The sequence below is a fragment of the Suncus etruscus genome, chromosome 8 (genome assembly GCF_024139225.1).
Source record: "Suncus etruscus isolate mSunEtr1 chromosome 8, mSunEtr1.pri.cur, whole genome shotgun sequence".
NCBI classification, from domain to species: domain Eukaryota; kingdom Metazoa; phylum Chordata; class Mammalia; order Eulipotyphla; family Soricidae; genus Suncus; species Suncus etruscus.
The window spans coordinates 96,084,110-96,105,362 of NC_064855.1; the positions used below are offsets into that span (position 1 = coordinate 96,084,110).

General features: G+C 37.1%; 1 non-coding gene across 1 annotated transcript; it reads left to right on the forward strand.

Annotated features, from left to right (window-relative positions):
• The first annotated feature begins 11,889 nt into the window (after positions 1-11,889).
• On the forward strand, positions 11,890-11,996 carry LOC126016933 (U6 spliceosomal RNA). The gene has a single exon (XR_007498615.1). It is a non-coding gene; the product is annotated as a U6 spliceosomal RNA (small nuclear RNA).
• The last annotated feature ends 9,257 nt before the right edge of the window (positions 11,997-21,253 follow it).

The window sequence follows — 21,253 nt, forward strand, 5'->3', positions numbered from 1 at the left end:
GGGGAGGCAGTAAAGAATGAATAGATTGTGAAAGGAGGATTTTGACACTTACATGGTAGACATGGTGTAGTAAGAACTATATGATGAGTAGAAATTGTACCTCTGAATAAAATGATGTGTAAACCAATAAGAGGAGAAAATAAACTTATAAAATCATGCTATAGAATTTGCTTGTTAGCATAAAGCAAATTCATTGGGAATATATAGTAAATTCATTTGTGAAAAAAGACACAAGAGTGTGTAGAATGAGAAAAATGATAAGGCTCTTTAAATGGTGTTGGGAAAAATGAATAACCACATTAAAAGAATGAAAGTGGATCGTTATTGTAAATCAGATATAAACATGCACTTAAAATGGGTGGAAAGATTATAGATAAAGCTTCCAGAAACTAAACTCCTAGAAAAAAACAGGTAGTAAGTTCCTTGACATGACTCAGCATTAATTTTTTAAAAAAAGATTCTAGAGGCTTGCTCATTAGTGTGTGTGTGGGTTGGGAGCTGGCCCTGAGGCCACTCCCAGAACACTCAACCCTGTGGTATTCTGGTGGTTTGGTGGTGAGGGAGCCAGATGGTGCCAGGGTTCAAAGCCAGGACCTCACACATGCAAAGCAGGTGCTCCACTTCTTTTTTTTCTTTTTTCTTTTTTCTTTTTTTTTCGGCCACACCCGGCGGTGCTCAGGGGTTACTCCTGGCTGTCTGCTCAGAAATAGCTCCTGGCAGGCACGAAGGACCATATGGGACACTGGGATTCGAACCAACCACCTTTGGTCCTGGATCGGCTGCTTGCAAGGCAAACACCGCTGTGCTATCTCTCCGGGCCCAGGTGCTCCACTTCTTTGCTTTATCTTCCTGGTCACAGAAGTGACTTTTCAGTTAGAATTAAAGACAAAAAGAGCGAAAAGATACAAGAAGATAGACATCACATGAAACAACTGCACAGTTGAAACCAATAATAAAATTTAAAAAAAATGAATGGGAGTACTCTTTACAAATCTGATATCCAGTAAGAGCTTAGTGCCCAAAGAAAGAATCATACAGCTCAGCAAAAGATTGAATTAATCTGATTTTAAGAAGTACAGGTTATCTCATGTGAAGTGAAAAGAGTCAGGAATCCCCAGTGAAAACAAATTTTGAGATGTTGGCAACGGAACAGTGAAGTGGCAATACAAAAGTGGGATGAGGCGGGATTGTGGTACAGTGGTCGGGGAGTTGATACTCTAGTGGTAGAGTAGAAAAGCAGCATTGCAAGTATAAAACAATAACCAGAAAAAAAAACAGAAGCGGCTTTAATAGACATTTTTTTTCAAAGAAGGTATTAAGCTGGACAATTAATTGTTGTAGGAAAATATCCTCAACATAATTACTAATCATTGGGAAAATTAAAACCCACAGAGATGGGGCATGTGAGGTGGCGCTAGAGGTAAGGTGTCTGCCTTGCAAGCGCTAGCCAAGGAAGGGCCGTGGTTCGATCCCCCTGCGTCCCATATGGTCCCCCCAAGCCAGGGGCCATTTCTGAGCGCTTAGCCAGGAGTAACCCCTGAGTATCAAATGGGTATGGCCCAACAAAACAAAACAAATAAACAAACAAAAAAACCCACAGAGATATCACATATTAGCAAGCCAACTATTGGTGAGAATGTTTAGGAAAGAAAAAGCTGGGAATTGCTGTTTCATGCAAGCTGGTACAGCCACCCTCGGAAAAGTGAGGATGTTTCACATAAAAATCAAAATCAACTATGCATGTTTCACATAAAAATAAAACTACCACATCATGCAGCAATTATACATCCAGGTATTTTCTGATTAAAATGAAAAGGTGGGGCTGGAGTGATAGCTCAGTGGTAGGGCATTTGCCTTGAATGCAACCGACTCTGGAATGACTCGGTTCCATCTCCGGCATCCCATTTGGTCCCCTGAGCCTACCAGGAATTATTTCTGAGTGCAGAGCCAGGAGTCACTCATGGACACCACCGGATTTTGCCCCAAACCTCCTCAAAATAAATAAATAAAATGAAAAGTCTTACTGGAATAAAATGAAAACACCCATATTCATTGCAGCATATCCTAAAATTACCATGATATGTATGCAATCTAAGTGTAAAATGATGGATAAAACATAGACCAAAAGGCATATCAGATGAAATATAGGCCCAAAAGCATATGCTCCCATTAAATGAAATTCCAAAATGGCAGGAAAAGTTGTGAAATCCTGGGCGTTGATTGCTTTATGATTTGCTATTTTAGTCCTTCATTTAGACTACAGACTCTTTAGAACTCTTCTGACCTTGAAAACATCTTGGTTACAACAAATTTGTGATAGTCTCCTTTGCCTAAATGAATCTTTAATGGGAGATTCACAGGCTTGGCAGTGATGGGGCTGACTCCTGGCTCTGCACTGAGGGATCAGTTATGATGAGGCTGGAGTGACTCTATGGTGTGTCAGGGATCAAATCCAGGTCAGCCCAGGTGCTTTACTCATTCTTCTATTTCTCTAGCCCCTAAGTAAACATTTTAGTTTCTTGTTTAAGTTTCTCTTTCCTCTTAAAATTGCATGTCTTCATGTTTTACAAGTTAAATTAACTTTTTTCTTTTTAAATTGTGCCTTTCTGGAATATAGACAGACCAGCAGATCAATGGATTAAAATAAACAGCCCAAAGGTAAACATTCCAATGTAGAAAGAGTTAGTTTTCAACAAAGGAACTAAGCACATTAAGTACCAGAAAAGTCTCTTCAGAAGAATGGTGTTAGGAAAAATGGTTACTCTCATGAAAATAAATGAAACTTGCCCCATCTCACACCATATATAAAAGTTAATTTAAAATGGATTCAAGACTTTGATTTAGACTGAATTTATAAAAATGCATTGAGGAAAACATAGGCAGAATTTTCCACAATATTGACCTCAGAGGAATCTTCAATGAGAAGACCCCTCTGGCAAAGGAAACAAAAGAAATAAACAAATGGGACTATATCAAACTAAAATGCTTTTGCACTGCAAAAGAAATGACTTCTAAATTAAAAAGATATCTAGCTGAATGGGAGAAAATATTCACAGCTCATACATTTGACTAAGGGCTAAGATCTAAGGATATATAGAACTCTCAGAAAGCATAGCAACAGAAAACAAACTACCACATTAAAAATGTGGAGGAGCGTTGAACATATACTTCATCAAAGACACATAGATGGCCAACAGGCATGTGGAAAACTGTTCATCAGCATTGATTATCAGAGAAATGCAGATCAAAACAAGGATGAGATAACACCTTAAACCAGTGAGGATAGTCTGTACTAGGCACACAACAATCAGTGCTCATTCACTGTTAGTTGGAACTATCATTCGGTTTAACCACTAGAAAAGCAGTATGGTAACTGCTTATAAACAAGAATTTCTATATGACCCACTGGTACCACTTGTTGGTACAAAACATTATATGTAGATGTATACAAATATGCCTATTGCAGCCTTATTTATAATAGCTCAGATTTGGAAATAGCTCAGATTTGGAAACAGCACAGATGCTCAACAGCAGATGAAAAGATAAAGCAATGGTGGCATATAGTCACATGGTGGAATACTGCTTATCTAGGACAAATGTGAAATCTTCCTTTATTCTTCAACTTGGATGAAACTGGAGAGTGTCTGACTAAGTAAATTTTAAAGGAGAAAGACAAATACTGGATAATCTTGATCACATGTGGAGTCTAAAGAGAAAAATCAAGGGAATAGAGAATTGCTAATGGAAATAAACTCTGAAATGTCCCCAATAGAACTGAGACTGCGAAGGAATGATAGTAAGAAAGGACCTAGAGACGGGTGGAGTGTGGATGTCTTGGCAATCTTCTGGTAGGTCTGGTAGGTCTTATAATGCAGTAGCATTATAAGCATAAAACAGAAGTTTCATGCTACTGTAAACTATCATATCTCAACAAAAAAGATAAAAGAAAATAAATAAAACTACACATTAAACCTTTTTTACATATATAATTTGTTTATTTAAGCACCATGATTACAAACATGTTCATAATTGAGTTTCAGTCATAATAGTGCATTTTACTGGTCACCTTCTGACCTTGTTTCTTTCCTGTGTCCCTGTCCCACTACCAGTTGTCCCTTAGTGTCAAGAAATACTCCATTTTTATGTGGTTTTTAACTGTTGCTCTGTTGAAATATCCTAGTTTGAGAAATACTTCCTAAGATATTAAACATAAGATATTAAATTTCCCATAAAATAAATATAAGGTTGATGACTGGTTTCCTTTTCTGAATCTCATTTAATTGTGAAGAATCAAGCATTTTACTACTAAAAACAACACTTTTATGGTGTTTAATATTCATTCATTGCTTAAGAAAGTTCCCTTCCTACTGCTCATATATATTAAAAGTCTGTCATAGGGATAATGTGTGTAATGTGTGTGTGTGTGTGTGTGTGTGTGTTTTGAAGAGATTTGAGAAAAAAAATCTGCCTTAATATTATAAATCAGAGTAAGATAGCCCAAACCTATCTAACTCCATGCTATATGATATTTCTTTCCCAAAAGTTGATGTAAGTTTTCTCACATCATAAATACAGTTGTTCTAAATATCATAGGCATAGATTATAGTGAATTAATAAAGTATTTATTTAAACTTTTTTATTACATACAAACAGATTTTTTTCTTTTGCAGTGCCTGGGATTGAACTCAGGACCTCACACAATTAAGCAAATCCTCTACTGCTAAATTACACCTCCTGCTAATTTAAGAAATGCATTCAGAGGGCCAGAGAGATAGCACAGCAGCAGGGCATTTGCCTTAGATGCAAAAGGACGGTGGTTCAAATCCCAGCATCCCATATGGTCCCCCAAACCTGCCAGGAGTGATTTCTGAGCGTAGAGCCAGGAGTAACCCCTGAGCACTGCTGGATGAGACCCAAAAACCAAAAACCAAAAAAAAAGAAGAAGAAGAAATGCATTCGGGGGCGTGGGGGGTGGGGCAGAGATAGAGCACAGCAGGTAAAGTTTGTATGCGGCTGACCCTGTTTGATCTCTGGTATCCCATATGGATCCCAGTGTCTCATAGGGATCTCTGACATCCTATATGGTCCCCTAAGCCTGCATCACCTGGTATGGCTCCCAAACCAAATAAATAAATAAATAAATAAATAAATAAATAAATAAATAAATAAATAAATAAATAAATAAAAAGATGAGGATTAGTGTTCTCTCTCTCTCTCTCTCTCTCTCTCTCTCCTCTCTCTCTCTCTCTCTCTCCTCTCTCATCTTTCTGTACTTCTTTCTCTAGTTTATAACAATAGATCTAATGTTAGGGTATAAACAGAAACACAGGAAATATTATGTTTCCAGTAACAAATTATTTTTAGTGTAGAAGTAGACATTGTATTTACCTTTCACTAATTTAGTACTCTCCTTGGAAACAAAATTTTTACCTATAAACTAAATTAAAATAGTGATGGCATAATTATAATGCATCAAACACAACAAAAGAATGAGGTTTAAAAACCAAAGGTTTAACTCAAACTAGTGGTCTTTGAAGTATTTTAAACAGGTAATGAGAAGATATTTACGTTTTTGAAAAGATGTTAAGGGTGAGGTTGAAGAGTGTGTTGGCTCCGCTGACAGGGATTCTTTATACTGATTCAGAAAATATGTAACATAATATATAAGTAGAACAAATTGTGAATGAGAGCTGTTCTAATAATTAACTGCAAAAAATGTTATTGGTATAAAAGTTACTTAGGAGATAGATTCTTCAGAATTTGGGGGTTAATAACATTTTAGCAACATAATCTAATAGATGGTGGAGGCCAAGATTATTTCCAAGTTTCTGGTTTAAGTAACCAGTAGTGCCATTTATTTAAGAAAAGAGTTGGAATGGTAAACTTCAGGGTTGGTTTGAACATTACAAAATGTCTACATGAAGCTTGCAGTAATCATGTGAGCAGAAGAGAAATGGGGAACCTCAGTGGAGCCAAACTACTTGTACCCATGTGTATGATTGAGATAGTCTGACAGAGCAGAGGGAACTTGAGAGGAGTGTTCAACACCAATGTGGCATTATGTTACCTAGTATGTGGTATTAACAAAATGAATGAAGCTTTGAGAATATGTATAAATAGTGTAGTCTCATTAGAATAGCAAACAAGCTTGTAACTGATATTTAATATCAATTTTCTCATTGTTCCCTTTGCCATTGCTGCCCATTTTGAGTTATAATCAAGCAGTGTTCAAGGGACCCAGGATTCACTACTGCTTGTGCAGACCTAGGTTCAGTGATCATGTTTTTAATGCAATGCTGGCTGTTCTGACCTCACAGGGCTGGGAGCTTCTAAGATTAGACCCAGGGGTACTCAGAAAACCATGAGTTGCCAGAGATAGAACCTAGGGGCTCCCACATGAAAGGAATGTAATCCAGTCCTTTGAGCTTTCTCCCAGACAATCTGAGTTAAATGCTCTTTTAATTCTATCAATATGACATTGATGTGTTTGACCTCACCAAACAGCACCTATCCAAATACTTTATCTTATTTGCAATTTGTAACTATCTACCTAAACAAATTGAAGAGAAATAATAAATACAGCACTTAACTTCCCTTTCAAGACTACTTTCCAAAGAAATTAAGTTTTCCTATGAGTTGTATAGGTGTGCTTTCTTTCTAAGATATATAAAAATAATCCCAAATGAGCTGCCAGTAGTAAGGCAAGGGCTTTTTATTAATTGACCTACTGGCAAAGGCACACATGCACAGTTCTTGAGAAATTTGTCTTGTTTTCTCTTGGGATCAACAGTGGTCTTTTTTTTTATGGAATAGACAGTTGAGCAGTAGGGTCTGAGAGCTTCTGCAGTTTCACATCATTGTGCCTGGTACTGTATAATAAGCTTGACTTGACTGCTCTCTGGCCATTCTGAGTATGTCACATGGTTCTCCTATATCTCTGGCTTTTGATTACACTCAAGAATAGAGATCATCCTATTGTTCTTCTATTCTAAAGTTCATCCAAGTCAACTCAGCATAATTGGTGGAGCTTCTGCTACGGGAAAATACATTAGACCAAATGCTGTCATGTGATATCTGAAAATGTGATATCTGAAAGCTCTGTTTTGGAGGAACTTACATTTTCATGGGGCATCCAGATATTAACATAAAAAATGAAAGGATCAGCATTGTGAGTCTTTGCTTTGCTGGTTAGACAGTTACTGGACTTAATGAAGAAAACGAGTTTATCTCATACTGTACTTCTAATTTACAGGATGTCTCTGCGGGCTTCCCCTTTCTAAAAAATAGCAACCTCCTGCACAGAAATGGCCTATTTTTTTACTTGCTAAATTTATTTTTTATTATTTATCAACATCTAACACATTATATATGTTGCCTTTTAATCTAATCTATAATCTATCATCACTGCCAGAGGGATAGGGACTTTTGTCGGCTATATTTATTATGTGTTTTTACCAGTGCTTCCACAAATATTTGTTAAAATAATGAATGAATAGTTTAATTCATGCATGAATTTTTCCACAAAATGGTTTTATTCCATAAGGTGGTAGAATAAAATGGAGAATAAAATTTTCATGATCCTGTACTCATGTAGTTTACAGTTGGTGGGAAACACTGACATTAATTAAATAGTTGCATTAAAAGGTAATTACAAACTATTTTCTGTGTACCATCTTATTGGTCAAGTACGTATAAGCTGATTTACATGGTAAACTCTGAATGTGTGAAGTCTTTTCATCTGCACAGTAGAGATACTTAACCATATGCTTAAAAGATTTAAAAATTGAGTAAAAAAAATTTTGACATACAAACACCTCTAGGAGCTAATATAATGCTATACTGCCCTCTTTCAGTCTTTGTAGTATTTGAAAAACTAATTTGGCAAAGAAAACTAATTTCTGTATGTCTAAAGACCTTATTTTACCTGTTCAAAACATTTAGCCACTGGGATGTCACATGGATTAAAGTGTTTAGAGTAATATATATTTTGGATTAACTTTTCTAGAGAACTTTCAATGGTGTATAAGGATATGAACAATTTAAAATTAATTGTGGACTAGTTAAACACATTGCTTTTAATGTTTCTTTCTTTTTATTTTAATTGATTTTTAAAGTAAATACCAACATAATGTGAGATTTCTTTTCAAAAATTTTCTCCTTAATTCATTGTGAGTTACAGAGTTACTCATGATTTGATTTTAGAAATCCAATGTTTCAACACCAATCCCTTCTCCAGTGTCCACCTCCCTTCATCAAGACTCTTCACTGGAGTTTCACCCACCCCCCTTTATAAGAGGCCCTTTATAAAAATAATTTTGACACGCTGGTGTAATCTGAATTTTTGATGTTGACATGTTTTGTTCAAGAAATGCTTTTGATAGCTTTATCTTATTCTATGGGTGAATACCACGTCTCTGACAAGAGATGGAATTTTTAGGGGAGGATATATCATCGTGTGTGTGTGTGTGTGTGTGTGTGTGTGTGTATGTGTGTGTGTTTGTGTGTGTGAGAGAGAGAGACAGAGAGAAAAGGAGAGACAGAGATATTATTTAAGAAGAGTTGAGTGTTAATTGGCAACTGCTCAAGTTCCTCTTATATTCACTTGCCAAGGAGTATAAATAGTATTTTTTTGAAAGTTTCATCCCTGATTAACTTCAATGTTGTGATGCTTATCCTTCTTATTGAATTTCTATAATAAGCAACCTTCTGAGTAATAGTTGGCAAATAAAGTTGTCATATCTGTTGACAGTAATAACTAAACACTGCACACAGGCCCCCTCCTCCCCAAATTTTAGAATTAAATAATTAACATAACACATATATATATACACACATGCTTATATATATATATATATTAAAATCTAAATTCATACCAGCTGCAGTCTTTTAAAGTCTCATATCATTTTGTTAGTACAATGCCTGCCTACGTGAGCAAAAAACATGGGAACTGCATCCTAATGCAGTTGACAAGATTTTTTATTTTCATGATTACTTCTCTGCCTTTTTTTATTTTGCCTGCAGGCAAAGGTTGGCATACATGTCAAGAGAATGTTCTCCAGCTGGGGCCTGCAGTACAGAGAATTGTATATACCAGGGGGCTCATGGGACTCTAGGCAGATTATTATGGTAATATTGGAGGCTGCTGTCCTCTCCCTCCCACAGCTGGGCCGCCTCTCTCATTGTAAGTATTGAAGCAATATGTTTTGCAAATTATACGTTGGGAACAACAGGGACCCAGTAAAGTGAGGAAAAAGAGAAACATTGCAAAATGTTGCCTTTAATATTATATTTTTCTTGTTCATCAGTGAAATAAATTAAAGCTTTAATTTTTTTAATTAAATGAAGATCATATATTGAAAAAAGAGCAGTAGGAGTTAAAACTTAATATTGATTTTATTGAGAGTTTTAAGGAAATATTGTTACAGAGAAATTAGACAGTAGCCTGATTCAAGAGACTCATGGTAAGATTACATAATAGCCTTTATTATGGATTTCAAAAATCCTTTTGAGTCCAATGAAGCTGGGTTAGCAAAAACTGCACAAAAAATATCATTTTAATTAGTGCTAATGTGATCTCGTCATGGTCCAGCTGTTTCACACAGGATGAAAATGTGTTACTTTATTAGTAATTGTCTTAGGAAAAAAATGTCACTTCTGATTTCAAACATTTGTTATTAAAGTACATTTTAATACAATAGTAAAGCTGCATGATTGATTTGGCAAAACGAGACCTTAGTGAAATTCAGGCAAAGAGCCTTAAAAGACTTCTTAATTGAGGAAGAAATGTTTTTCTTCTCTTTGGCCTTCCTTTCTGAAAACAATAATAACAAAACCAGAATTTTGAGAATTTTGAAGACCTGTGATGAAAGAGTTAGGGTGACTACAATTCAAATTTATACCTTTTCTTTCAAGACAATGTGCTCCCAAATTTAAAGTTGGAGGCTAATTTTAACCAATGCTCTGCTGTTTTAGTTTCCAATAATGAATTTAAATTTATTCATCAGCAAACATATCCATGTCTCTCTCAATAGAGAATCTACAACTCATTCTTTGGAATTCAGTTTTCATTATTTCAGCCAGTCCTAACTTCTTCATTCAGATATGAAATCTTACATACTTAGAATAAGAACTATATTCTGATTTAAACACTTAGAAGTATGGCCCAAATCTTTTCCTTAATTTCTTATTTAGTTTAGGGAGGGCAAACCTTTTATAGGAGACAATATTAAGTACAGTACATTTGCTTGTAACATGTCTTTTTCTTTGCTATAAACTTATAAAACAATTCACCATGTTCAGTCCGGTGCCAGGCTAATATATTTATCCATTCTATTTAATTGATACCGTGCCAATATATTTTAGCTTGCTATTGATAGGGGTGCTCACATACAATTTACTCCCCTCTGCTAGATATTCATTTAGGAGGGATTTAGTAAATAAAAGGCTGGTAGGAAGTGATGTTCACATAAATGCCAGCCTCTATGATCTTTTACTGACTTATAGCTATCATTTGGAAGTGATAGCAGAAGGTGGGGGTATGTGTGGAAGGCCAGCAATTCTCTATTTTTTGTCAGTATTGTTTCTCATTATTCCAATCACTATCTTAGTGTTGAGTCAAAAAAAAAAAAAACCACAAATACTCAACTTGATTGATGCTACTGGGGAATATTTGTCTGTATTCAGGACTCTGGTGTGGATCTGCACTGTTCCAGCATCCTTTTAAAGCCCCCTTGTCACACAGACTCCAGCAAGCCTATTCCTTTGAAAATTTGAGCTACTGAATAAAAAGTAACTTTTAATTTTATAAAATAGCACTTTCCCCAAGTTTGTTTCCTATGCTTTCCTGGTGTAGCAGATCCTTTTTAGGCAAATCAGTTTTATAGTAGGCCCATTGAAATGTTATGGGTTAAGTCAATGAGAATGAAAGCAAACACACGCATTTTTTTTTTTGATACACAGTAATGAACATATAACTTCTTTTAGGATTTGGCTGACAAGAAGTACTAGCAAATCCCAAGAAAGAATAGGCTTGTTTCTGCAGTTCTTACTGCCAGATCAAAATGTGCCTTACTAATGATGAGTTTGCTAGTATACACTTCATTGATGAATGTGTAAAATAATATTCTTTCATATGTAAGTTTTATTATTTTTGCATTGATTTTTAAATGATCTGAAAGCATGCTGTTTTTGGGAAATTATATGTTTCATGAATTGAAATGCAGGTGTCTCTTTGCTTAGCAATACTAACAAATTAAAACAAAACCCAACAAAAAGCAAAGAAATCAGCAGTAATTGCAAAGTATTTTTCTTGTTCCCATTACCTAGATGTAAATGTAGATAAAATTTGGTCTATACCTGGATTTACAAGTCTACCATAAAAGATGAGCTTCTCATCATACCAAAGCACCCCACTGAGCTTATATGGTGATGGAAGGGATCAGTGACTCTTAGCTCTATCCCACAGACCAGGGCTGTTAGCTTTAGGGAAGAGTTTAACTCTTTGGGGATGGTCATGACAGCAGTAATTTTAATTCTGTTCCTTTTATCTTTACTGAAGATCTACTAGTGTGAGTGAGGCTCTGTGAGGGATTCCCATAAAGTGAAGATACAATTTCTGAGGTTAAGGAGACAAATAGGGAAAGAAGTGTTAAGAAAAATGCCAATTTCTGAATGAATGGCCTCAACACTCATTCTATATGGGTATATAGATATATGGTATATATATATGTCATATATAACTATATGATAGCAGAGTGGTAATCACAGTGGAGTAGCCTACCAAATTCTTGTTGATAGGTATACAGGTATGAGCAATCTGAGGAGAAAAGGAATAAGAGAGTCAAGGGACTAAGTTGGGCTATATTGAAACTTTTTAATAGAATATTTCTCGTGCTCGCTTCGGCAGCACATATACTAAAATTGGAACGATAAAGAGAAGATTAGCATGGCCCCTGCGCATGGATGACACGCAAATTCGTGAAGCGTTCCATATTTTTTAAAGCTGACCAGAGTGGGAGACCACTTAACATCTCTGGCCAGGTGATGAGGCTTGAAAATGCCTAATAGTGATTTTTGTTATTTAACAAACATTTCAGGATTTTTCCCTCTATAATAAAATTTAAAGTAACTTCAAAATAAAAAAAAGAAAAAAGAATATTTCTCAGAAGCAAATAACTTAACCGACTTCGTAATTTAGGAGGCAATTTAGTGCTAAAAATTAGTGAATATATTCTCTGATAACACTAGGTTTACAAAAACATTGAAATAAGTCAAACGGGGTTGAAGGATAATTTTCTAGGCCTAGGAAATATACAACATACTTATATCTATTTCATTTCTCATTATTTTAAAGTCTTGAGGCATGGTCCATCTTAAGGTCAAATCATTTTGAACTCATAGCTCCCACAACTGGCTCCATGCTGGCAAATTTAGTTATGAGAACTTATCATTTTCTTTATCATTTGTTGAATACATTTTCTTGACTAAAGTAAAATATTATCTACATGAACATTGGCCAATTTCACGAAAGCATATTTTTTCATTGTCTGAGGACACCTACAAAGGCTAAAACAATCCTTACAAAAACGAATGGAAATGCCAATACAATCCTGGCATTTCTTTGCAAGTCCTATATTCTTCAAGACTTGTAATTAAGGACTGAAAATTTTCTTCAAATGACTGATTCCATGACTTTTCATGTATAATTTTATTAACATCTTTTATAAACCTGCCTTTTATTTAAGCTTTCATAATTAACTTATCTTTAATGTCCCCTTTTCCAAAGCAGACTCAAGGAAAAGATAGCATAATAATCTGGATAGTGTCTTTTTAATATTCTTTTACACATTGACAGATTTCTATTTATAATGTTCCTTCATCACAGAGTAATTTAAGATTGGGTTCTGAATTTCTTTGTTAATGTGAATTTTCATTTTTATAAGTCCCATTGCCTTATTTCTCAATTCTCAAGATATTAAAGATGTAATCTTAACATTAACCTTCAGGCTGTTCTCATAGCATCCATTAATTTGAGCCTAGTCTAAGCTAGTAGATATTATTTTGGATGCAATATTTTGATTTTTGGTTTGGGGGCCACATTCAGCAGTGCTCAGTAATTACTTCTTTCTCTGTTCTCAGGGATAGTTTCTGTTTGGAACTAGTAGAATCTGGGTGCTTGAGATGAAATGTGGGCCAGTTGTGTGCAAGGCAAACATCCCATCTGTACTTTCTCTTTGGTTCTTCAGAGGAACTTTAAATACATGCATTCAGACAATTACATATATAATACATATATACATAAATACATATATAATACAACTTACATATTTTACTCATATTTTCTAATTATATAGTAATACATATGTTTTATATATAATTAAATATTCAAAATGAATCTTATATAAAATAGATTCTTTAAAATTTATAGCTATCTTTCTAATTTCACAATGTAGATACTTTCAATATAATTTAGAAAGCCATGGGGGGTGTGGATAGAGAAATAGTACAGTGGATGTGGCCCAAAAACCTTTTTCCCTCCCCAAAACCCACTGGACTGGCTAAAGTATATTAGAATATAGAAACACCACATTAGCTCCTATGAAATTCAGGCAAATAGCATCATTAGATGCCAGTTATAAATGTTGTTCTAGGGGCTGGAGAGATAGCATGGAGGTAAGGTGTTTGCCTTTCATGCAGGAGGTCATCGGTTCGAATCCCAGCGTCCCATATGGTCCCCCGTGCCTGCCAGGAGCAATTTCTGAGCATGGAGCCAGGAGTAACCCCTGAGCACTGCCGGGTGTGACCGCCCCCCAAAAAAAACAACAAAAAAAACCAAAAATAAATAAATAAATGTTGTTCTTTTTTAGTCCTGTTTCGGGTACAGGCATCTTATTTTTAATTAATACCGATGGATAAATAACTTCAAATAGGTTTGGAGTTCACCCTGGAAATGTGATAGAATTAGGATCTAAATCATTATGTCCCAATTCCCCAGATGGCATTATGTTCTCATTTATCTGGGCTTTCAAGTGAGATCTTATGCAGCTTCCTTGTTTATCAATTGTTATGCCAATTATTTGACATGTTCTTAGAGACTAGTCAAATTCATTTTATTATTTTATTTTATTTTTTAAAACCATTGTAATTTACAAATTTCTTCATAGTTGGGTTTCAGACATTCAATGAATCCCATAACTTTTGTCAACCTTTTTCTACAATGTTCCAGAGGGTATCCCAACCACCACGCTTTGCCCCCAGCCTGCCAGTATAATAGACCCATTTACAATTTAGATAGCTAGAGTTTGGGTCTCTTGATTCTACTGTTGTCGACCCTGACTTGGATATTTAGTTCTGTTTCTTTTTTTTTTCCTCCACTATTGTACTTGAGACTGCCTTTGCCCTTGGCCTCAATCCTTTCATATTTGTGTTTCTCTTCCTCCAGAGAGTCAAGTTCTTTAACCAATAACATAAAAAAGAAATAATGATGCTAATATTGCACAATATACTCAAATCCTTTTTATTGAACCACTTTGGCTCTCTTTATCCTAGCTATGAGGAGGTTGACTATGTATATGCCAAAAGATAGTTGCAGAGAAAATTTGACAATATATTAAAGACAATGAAGTATAACCCACAGAGTTTATGAAGTTATAGAAACCAGAATGGAAACATAAAGGGCCATAGTAAGGTATTCACATAACGGTTGACGTCTGTACCACACAATCAACACTTCAAAACCATATCAAACTACAACAATGTGTGTTTGCTATAGAGCAGCATGGATCAAGACAAGGTTTATGGAGTTAGGTTATCTTAATTTAAGTCTGTTTTTATTACTAAGAGAGATGATATCAGGCAAGCTGTTTATATTTTATGAGCTTTCCCCCCCCCTCATGATTAGGTATTTAGAGCCATAATTGGGGACCCAAGAGATAGTGCAGCAAAAAGGGCACTTACCTTGCATACAGCTGACCCACCTATGCTCCTTTGAGATCTGAGTACAGAACCAGAAGTAAGCCCTGAGCACAGGCAGGTGGACACCCCAAACAAAACCAAAAGAAAGCTGTAATTAAAAGAGCTCTCTAGCTCTATTCTTTTCTATCCTTCAACTTATTACCACAACTGAAAAATAAAAGCTTTGGCTTCTCCCTGTTCACCGCACTTTCCCTGCACCCTGGCTCTCATCTGGGTATTCCTTTCTAGTTTCAAGATCTCTGAATGCTGGAGATCATTGTCTTTCTTTCTTTCTTTTCTTTTTTTTCTTTTTTCTTTTTTCTTTTTTTTTGCCACACCCGGCGTTGCTCAGGGGTTACTCCTGGGCTGTCTGCTCAGAAATAGCTCCTGGCAGGCACGGGGGACCATATGGGATACCGGGATTCGAACCAACCACCTTTGGTCCTGAATCAGCTGCTTGCAAGGCAAACGCCGCTGTGCTATCTCTCCGGGCCCTCATTGTCTTTCTTTTTGATGAAGGTCATCAAAAGGAGTTGGCTGCGTATTGAGTTGAAAGGTGGACCTTGGCAATTAGATGCAAATTTTACTTGCAAAAGAAGATTTTTGTAACCCACATAGATAATATGGGCTGCTTATAGAGTTTACCAGATGACATATTCCTGAGATAAAATGTGTTGCTAATCTAAATGGATTAAAGACCTTAATATCAGACCCGAAACCATAAGATATATAGAACAACACATAGGCAAAACACTCCAGGACATTGAGACTACAGGCATATTCAAGGAGGAAACTGCACTCTCCAAGCAAGTGAAAGCAGAGATTAACAGATGGGAATATATTAAGCTGAGAAGCTTCTGCACCTCAAAGGAAATAGCGCCCAGGATACAAGAGCCACCCACTGAGTGGGAGAAACTATTCACCCAATACCCATCAGCTAAGGGAATAATCTCCAAAATATACAAGGCACTGACAGAAATTTACAAGAAAAATAATCTAATCTCATCAAAAAATGGGGAGAGGAAATGGACAGACACTTTGACAAAGAAGAAATACAAATGGCCAAAAGACACATGAAAAAATGCTTCACATCACTAATCATCAGGGAGATGCAAATCAAAACAACTATGAGATACCACCTCACACCACAGAGAACAGCACACATCACAAAGAATGAGAATAAACAGTGTTGGCGGGGATGTGGAGAAAAAGGAACTCTTATCCACTGCTGGTGGGAATGTAGTCTAGTTCAACCTATATGAAAAGCGATATGGAGATTCCTCCAAAAACTGGAAATCGAGCTCCCATATGATCCAGCTATACCACTCCTAGGAATATACCCTAGGAACACAAAAATACAATACCAAAACCCCTTCCTTACACCTATATTCATTGCAGTACTATTTACTATAGCAAGACTCTGGGAACAACCAAGATGCCCTCCAACAGACGAATGGCTAAAGAAACTGTGGTACATATACACAATGGAATATTATGCAGCTGTCAGGAGAGATGAAGTCATGAAATTTTCCTATACATGGATGTACACGGAATCTATTATGCTGAGTGAAATAAGTCAGAGAGAGAGAGAAAAACACAGAATGGTCTCACTCATCTATGGGTTTTAAGAAAAATGAAAGACATTCTTGCAATAATAATTTTCAGACACAAAAGAGAAAAGAGCTGAAAGTTCCAGCTCACCTCAGGAAGCTCACCACAAGAGTGATGAGTTTAGTTAGAGAAATAACCACATTTTAACTGTCCTAATAATGAGAATGTATGAGGGAAATGGAAAGCCTTTCTAGAGTACAGGCGGGGGTCGGGTGGGGAGGAGGGAGATTTGGAACATTGGTGATGGGAATGTTGCACTGGTGATGGGTGGTGTTCTTTACATGACTGAAACCCAATCATGTATGTAATCAAGGTGTTTAAATAAAATATAAAAGAATGTGTTGCTCCAAGATGCCCTTCAACAGATGAGTGGCTGAAGAAACTGTGGTACATATACACAATGGAATATTATGCAGCTGTCAGGAGAGATGAAGTCATGAAATTTTCCTATACATGGATGTACACGGAATCTATTATGCTGAGTGAAATAAGTCAGAGAGAGAGAGAAAAACACAGAATGGTCTCACTCATCTATGGGTTTTAAGAAAAATGAAAGACATTCTTGCAATAATAATTTTCAGACACAAAAGAGAAAAGAGCTGAAAGTTCCAGCTCACCTCAGGAAGCTCACCACAAGAGTGATGAGTTTAGTTAGAGAAATAACCACATTTTAACTGTCCTAATAATGAGAATGTATGAGGGAAATGGAAAGCCTTTCTAGAGTACAGGCGGGGGTCGGGTGGGGAGGAGGGAGATTTGGAACATTGGTGATGGGAATGTTGCACTGGTGATGGGTGGTGTTCTTTACATGACTGAAACCCAATCATGTATGTAATCAAGGTGTTTAAATAAAATATAAAAGAATGTGTTGCTCCAAGATGCCCTTCAACAGATGAGTGGCTGAAGAAACTGTGGTACATATACACAATGGAATACTATGCAGCCATCAGGAGAGATGAAGTCATGAAATTTTCCTATACATGGATGTACGTGGAATCTATTATGCTGAGTGAAGTAAGTCAGAGGGAGAGAGAAAGACGCAGAATGGTTTCACTCATCTATGGGCTTTAAGAAAAATGAAGGACATTTTTAACAGTATCTCAGAGACAAGAGAGATGAGGGCTGGTAGGTGCAGCTCAGGACATGCAGCTCATCACATAGAGTGATGAGTGCAGTTGCAGAGATGACTACACTGAAAACTATCATAAAATGTGAATGAATGAGGGAAGTAGAAAGCCTGTCTCGAGTACATGTGTAGGGGGGTGGGGAGGAGGGAGATCTGGGAAATTGGTGGTGGGAATGTTGCACCGGTGAAGGAGGGTGCTCTTTACATGACTGTAATCATACAACTATAATCATGTTTGTAATCATGGTGTTTAAATAAAGATAAAGGAAAAAAAAAGAATGTGTTGCTAAGATTCTCTGGATGATGCATGTAATCAAATCCAAATAAAGTTTTAACATAGACTTTTAAGATTAGAAAGGCAGATTCAGAAAAGCTTTCTTTACAGTCTTTAAATGAGTTTATCTGTTATTAAAGTTGCAATCTACCAACATAGACTTCATTTTTCGTTGGTATTTTCTTGTCCTAAAACTAGAAGTCCAGTTTAGGTTACACATAGGTTATGACCCAACCATTTTTTTTTATCAACTACTCTCTAGTTGGTGCTTGCCCAAGATTTTTTCTCACTGTGGGAGTTCTTCATTTAACTTGAAACATTTCAAAGTCATGTTGCAAATAATTAGCTTGGCTAAAGAAATTAAATTAGCAATAAAATAGCTAAATCCAAGTATTATGAAAGTGAGGATTAAGATCTTTTAAAATTTTGTTTTTCCTTTTTCAAAGTAGGAGCTGGAGCAAAGCTCCTCAATGGGAAATCACACATCAGAATTCGCATAGGGAAATAGTTCAAACAACATAGCTTTTCACCATGCTGATTCTCCAGCAATTCTTATATTTTTCCTGTCTACTCCCTACAGAGCACCAGAATGAAATGAGTAAGAAACACTGATGTGTGTGTGAGTGTGTGTGTGTGTGTGTGTGTGTGTGTGCGCGTGCGTGCGTGTGTGTGTGTGTGTGTGTGAATGTGCATTGCCTTTCTTTTCATTAGGGGTGGGGGGAGAGGGATTGTTGTTTTTTGGGGCCACTCCTGGCAGTGCTCAGGACTTACTCCTGACTTTTCACTGAGGACTCATTCCTGGTAAGATTGGGGATCATGTGAGTATAAGATCCAGTAGTGCTTAACCTGCTGTGTACTGTCTCTGACTCAATGTGTAATCTTTTAAGTCATTATGATTTGCAGTTATTTATAGTTGAGTATCAGGCATACAATATTTTAGCATCAATTCCTCCACTAGTGTCAAGTTCCATCCACCCATGACCCCAAGTTTACTCCCATTCCACCTCCCCCAACCCCCCCACCCTCGTTGCAAGTCAGCCCCTGAAGAGGTTGACTGATGGAGGGATGGAGGATGAGGTCTTTCCCCTCCAGCTCGGAGCACGCGTCTGCCACCCTGTCCAGCCGACAGTTCTGAGGTGAAACGGCGGGTAAACAGCTCGCAGACAGTCAGGCTTGTGGAAATATTAGCTTTATTCGGTGGACAAGACTAAAGTCCAAGGTCTCAGCCTCAGTTCTAGCCAACCACCCCTCGCCTTCCACAGACCCTTGTTTTTATCCCCCAGAATCAGGTACCACCCAATGGTGGGATCAGATACCGCCCAATGGTGGAAGCAGAATCAGGTACCACCCTAGGGTGGGGGCAGAATGCCAGGTCACACCCTAGGGTAGGGCACAATCACAGGATCAGGGTAGGGTCAGTTACATAATAATCCCAAAAATATTTACATACACAACACCCCCCCCCCCCACTGCTTCCTTGACAGGCAGGCTTTTAAAATTTGGTAATCAAGGATACAAGAGCCACCCACTGAGTGGGAGAAACTATTCACCCAATACCCATCAGATTAGGGGCTAATCTCCAAAATATACAAGGCACTAACAGAACTGTACAAGAAAAAAACAACTAATCCCATCAAAAAATGGGGAGAAGAAATAAACAGACACTTTGATAAAAAAAAAAGAAATACAAATTGCCAAAAAACACATGAAAAATGCTCCTCATCACTAATCATCAGGGAGATGCAAATCAAAGCAACGATGAGATACCATCTCACATCACAGAGATTGGCACACATCACAAAGAACGAGAACAAGCAGTGTTGGTGGGGATGTGGAGAGAAAGGAACTCTTATTCACTGCTGGTGGGAATGCCGTTTAGTCCAACCTCTATGGAAAGCGATATGGAGATTCCTCCAAATACTGGAAATTGAGCTCCCATTTGACCCAGTTATTCCACTCCTAGGGACACAAGAATACAATACAAAAACCCCTTCCTCACACCTATATTTATTGCAGCACTATTCACAATAGCCAGGCTCTAGAAACAACCAAGATGCCCTTCAACAGACGAATGGCTAAAGAAACTGTGGTACGTATACACAATGGAATATTATGCAGCCATCAGGAGAGATGAAGTCATGAAATTTTCCTATACATGGATGTACATGGAATCTATCATGCTGAGTGAAGTAAGTCAGAGGGAGAGAGACAGACGCAGAATAGTATCACTCATCTATGGGTTTTAAGAAAAATAAAAGTCATTTTTGCAACAACCCTCAGAGACGATGAGAGGAGGGCTGGAACTTCGGCTCACTTCATGAAGCTCACCATACAGAGTGGTGAGTGCAGTTATAGAAATAACTATACTGGGGCCGGAGAGATAGCATGGAGGTAAGGCGTTTGCCTTTCATGCAGGAGGTCATTGGTTCGAATCCCGGCGCCCCGTATGGTCCCCTGTGCCTGCCAGGAGCAATTTCTGAGCCTGGAGCCAGAAATAACCCCTGAGCACTGCCGGGTGTGACCCAAAAACCACCAAAAAAAAAATAAAATAACTATACTGAAAACTACCAAAACCATGTGAATGAATGAGGGAACTGGAAAGTCTGTCTAGAGTACAGGTGGGGGTGGGGTGGGATGGAGGGAGATTTGGGACATTGGTGGTGGGAATGTTGCACTTGAAGGGAGGTGTTCTTTACGTGACTGAAACCTACTCACAATCATATTTGTAATCAAGGTGCTTAAATAAAGATATTCTAAATAAAAAATAATAAAATTTGGTATTCGTAGTTTGAATTTTCTGCTTCCACTCTTGACTCCTAGATAAATAGCTAGATCACACCTATACCCTATCAATGTTCCTGAGAGCCCTGACTCCTGCCCCTGTTACTTTTTGTTCACTTCTTAGTTCCACTGCCCTCTATTTCTTTCCTTTTTAAGTAAAATAGGTTTTATTTGGAGATACTGAGAAAGGGGATGGAGAAAATGAGAGATTAATGCATGCATTCAAAGGTGAACAGAGCCAAAGGTGAAGAGAACCCAGAACACATATCAGCATGAAAGTATGGAAGTACATATCTCAAGAGTGGATATGAGTGTTTGGGCACTAGGTACATGAACTAAATACATGAACCTCTATTTCTTTTCTTTCCTGTTTTTCTCCTTCGTATACTTTAGATTCAAGGGTCTAGAGGTCTAGATATGCCATCTTTCGTTTCTTACATTCTCTTTGTTTGGTTATTCTATATACCACAGATAAGTGAGGTCATCCTGTATTTGTCTTTATCCCTCTC